This window comes from Zea mays, chromosome 1, assembly GCF_902167145.1.
Source record: "Zea mays cultivar B73 chromosome 1, Zm-B73-REFERENCE-NAM-5.0, whole genome shotgun sequence".
Classification (NCBI taxonomy): Eukaryota; Viridiplantae; Streptophyta; class Magnoliopsida; order Poales; family Poaceae; genus Zea; species Zea mays.
In genome coordinates this window covers 244357931-244362153 of record NC_050096.1, presented here as the reverse complement: position 1 = coordinate 244362153, position 4223 = coordinate 244357931, and the positions used below count along the sequence as shown (strand labels likewise).

Genomic DNA, 4223 nt, shown 5'->3' with positions numbered 1-4223 from the left:
GGTCGAGGTTGAGGCCGAGCCCTAGGGTCGGGCGAGGCGAAGACCACCTTCCGAGGCCGAGGTGGGGGCCGAGCCCTGGGGTCGGGCGAGGCGGAGACCTCCTCCTGAGGCCAAGGCCCAAGGTCGGGCGAGACGGAGCTTCCTGTTGCGCCTGAGGCTGGACTTAGCTGTTGTCAGCCTCACCCTGGCGGGTGGCGCAGCAGTTGGAGAGGGGCGAGCGGCGCTGTTTTCCTGTCAGGTCGGTCAGTGGAAGGGCGAAGTGACTGCGGTCACTTCGACCTTGCCGACTGAGGCGTGTGTGTCAGGATAAGGTGCCAGGCGATCCTTGCATTGAATGCGCCTGCGATACGGTCGGTTGGTGCGGCGATTTGGCCAAGGTTGCTTCACAACGAAGCCTGCTCGAGCTGGGGTTCGGTCGAGACGAGGGTGCGCCCGTTGCTTGAAGAGGCCCTCGGGCGAGGCGAGAATTCGTCTGGGACTACTGTTCCTGCCTCAGGCTGGGCTCGAGCGGGGCGAGATCGCGTCCCTTGAGCAGACGAAGCCTTGACCTGAATCGTGCCCATCAGTCTCTGCAGCTTGTGCTGATGGTGATTACCAGCCGTGTTTAGGACCGTTGGGGGTACCCCTAATTATGGTACCCGACAAATAGTCGTACATATACATGAAACAAAATCTTCAATAGCCATCGTGTAGCTTGGTTTCATGAAACCATAGGTACAAAGGTGTAGTTTCATTCTTCCTTTTGTCCTTAGATTTATAGTTGCGACAATACATCAATACCCATTGTAGTTGCTAAAAAACTAAAGGCATTGTCAATAAATGATCCCCACTCTTATTTCAACCATTATATATCCATCAACGATGCTCGCCTATAATTATGTTCTAACCATAAGAAAGAGTTATTGATGCATAACCTCTGCCATCCTTCATGCATAAACTACATTGGATGATCGATGGGAATTAAACATTTATATGCATGTAATGTAAAGAATGAAGAGCATGTGTTACCTTGTTAGTAGAAGATTTAACAGGTGCGAGTGCGGGGTGTGGAGGTGACACAGCCCGACCGACGATATGCATTGTAGCAAGGCAAGGGTAGGGCGGTGGCTTGGGTGGGAGAGCTCGACATGGAGGTGGCATGACGACAATGCGACAATTCCATGGTAGGTCCACGGCAGCAGTAGTGGCACTTTGGTGGTTGGGCAGCGAGAGATGGGTGGCAAGGACCAAGCAGCTCGACGACGACTAAGCGGTGGGGGCTGGTAGCAACATTGTATCGCCTATGCGGCTGTGCCAGCAACCAATGGCCACCTGGTCGTGTGTGTTGGTGAGTGATTTGTATGAGCGACAATGGGAGGAGGATGACTTTATTCCACTAACTTCTATTGACCATGTTAGTAGCTAATTTTCTTGACTGCCTAAGCTGACAAAAATCGGCTACTAACATGGCTGATCGAAGTTACAGTGCGAGCTAGCGGCTTTATTCTGCTAACTTTCGTCCACTTTGTCAATAGCCGACGTGAATTGGCTAATTTCAATCGGCTACTAATACGACCAATGGAAGTTACAGTGCATGCTAGCAGCTTTATTCTGCTAACTTCCATCCACTGTACCAATAGTTGAGTGAATTGGCTAAAATTTACCATTACCTATTTTTTACCGGCTGCCCTAAATATCAATAGGAATTGCTGGGGCCAACAATTTTTTAGTTTTTTTATTCTGTTAGGAACTTCTATCTCTCTCTCTCTTTCTCTCTCTCTCTTTGTGACTGTGAGATTATAGAAAGCTTAATATTGATTAGAGAGTGATTCCAAGATTTGTGACCTTGTCTTTATGGCTTTAGAGAGCTTTGTGAGAGTTATCCCATTCTTGATCAAGTCGAAGATCTTTGGATCATTGTGTTCATTCTCTTAAAATTTTATTCCTAAGTGAAAAAATGTAACTAGCAAGCACACAAGGGTATGTGAGTTGTTGTAATCTTTGTCCTCTGCAAGAGGAAATAAGATTCCTTAGTAAAAATATGAAAACCTGTCATTTTTGGGTGTATCCAAGTGTATATCTTGTTAGGTCACTCACCATCTTCAACAACAAAGATGTAAGGAACCTTAAGATGGTCTAAACTTTAGTCAATCAAATTAACACAACTCTCGATTGGTTCACCTTGCGCTTGTTTAAATTGCTTATTCATATTTGTATTTCTACTTGTGCTATTTGGGTATGGTGATTTATGATTGTAGGAAGTGTGTGTAAGTGTTCAGGCAATCATATGAAAGTCATGCTCCAAGTTAAATGGATGTAGGCACCTGTTTACCAACCCGACAAGTTTTCATCACAACTCGACTAGGCTAGGTTTAGGGTTAAAGCCTACTAGGCTAACATGCCATCTTATCTAGGCCGACTTTGCTTACTTGTGTTGTGCTTCAATATTTTATGTGCTAATGTTATTTAAAAAATTGTGTAGAGCTTGTTCATCCTTCTCTAGGCTTCGAAGCGGTCCTTTCACTGTTGATAGTATGGCAACACTCAACTCACAAATAAACATACACTAGTACAATGCCCGTGCGTTGCGATGACACACAATCATATTTCATATCCTAAAAAATAAATTTACTATCGAAGTGAACATATGGTCCACATATCAGATACTAAACTAATAAGAACAAATATTACACTTCATTTTAGCCAAAAGGCCTAGAAAGGTATGAGTTGAAAACGAGACTGACCCCTTTTTTATAGCTCACTCGTCGTTCTTCAGCTAGCGTCGTGGTACTATGTAGAAGCGCTACGCTGCGTGTGGCTTCCTGTCATGGCGGGCTTGAGTGGTTTCTCACGACCCACTTGTGGTGTAACGGCCCATTGGCAGGCGAGAAGCGAGGAAGAAAGACAGATCTATGTGCTTTGCACGTGGCGCACGACGCACAAAACTGGTGCTTTAAAGGAGTATACAAAAGTACTTGAACCTACAATTAAGATTTTCTTGAATTCAAACTTGAATGCCACTTTGACCAATGTGTAATTGATGGTCTTCATTACTTTAACTTCTTGAGCTTATCCATATTTCTTGAGCTTATCCATAGGGGAAGATCTAAAGGGGGGCTCTAGCCCCCTACATTCATGAAACTCCATTGGAGAAAGTGGTGGAGGATAGAGAAGGGAGGAGGAAGAAGAGAAAGAGAAAAAAGAGCCCTCACTCCATTGGAGAAAGTGGTGGAGTGTAGAGGAGAGGGAAGAGGGAGAATAAAAGAATAAAAGAGAAAAATGAGCCTCATATTAGCTTCTGCTGCCACCACTAGTGACTAGGAAATAAAGTCCTTTTAAAGCTTGTTTGGTAGCAAGGGTAATGAAGGGGATTAAGGCAGCCAAAATTCTTTACTATTCAAAAATAAATAAGAAATAATTTTGGTCCGTTCAATCTCCTCTATTACTCTTGCTCCCAAACAAGCTCTTAGCCTATTTCTCCACTACCTATCTTTACTATATTAAAGCACCAGTTTCAACAGTAGTTCTGCGTCATCTTTTTATAAATAACCCCTCACATCTATTTCAAATTAACCCGTTGCACGCCCGTCCCCTTCATAGAATCAACCTCCACGTCCCAAACAACACCTCCGCATATAGATGGCCAAATGAAGGCCCGACGCCCGCAGCTCTGGCCCAGGCATGGCACACCGGCTTGCTGACCGTGCCGGACTGGCCCGTTAGCTCGTCAAGCCATTTAGTTAAATCTATGTAAAATGTTAAAAGCAGTGCAGGAGGTGGGGTTTGAACCCACGCCCTGATGGAAAAAGGGCAGGAGACACTGGGTGAAGCCGTCTAACCAGTAGAACATCATGCTCAGGTGTTTTTAATATTGAATATAAATTGTACATATGTATATATGTTTTTTTGTAAAATAAAAAAAACAATCATGCCGGACAGGGCCAACACTACGGGCCGAGGCTACGACCCAAACACGGTACGACGCTCGTGCTATGCTGGCCCAGGCACTATTAAATGGGTCGTGCCTCAGGCTGGGCCGACACGCCAGACACGGCTCATTTGACCATCTATACCTCCGCACGATAATGATGGTTCTCACCTCAGTTACCGCCACCTTGTTTTTTTATCTTACTTCTTTTCTCTCTCCCTGCATGTCTCCGCCTCCGCGCCACCCCATTCTCGACAGAGGGCGTGGGAGCAGGCGTCTCCTCCCCGTATTCGTCCAACATGAACCCCGACACCGG

At 45.7% G+C, this 4223-nt stretch overlaps 1 pseudogene; it reads right to left on the bottom strand.

Annotated features, from left to right (window-relative positions):
- Nucleotides 1-2523: 2523 nt before the first annotated feature.
- LOC111590796 (uncharacterized) lies at nucleotides 2524-2703 on the bottom strand (annotated as a pseudogene).
- Between the last annotated feature and the right edge of the window lie 1520 nt (nucleotides 2704-4223).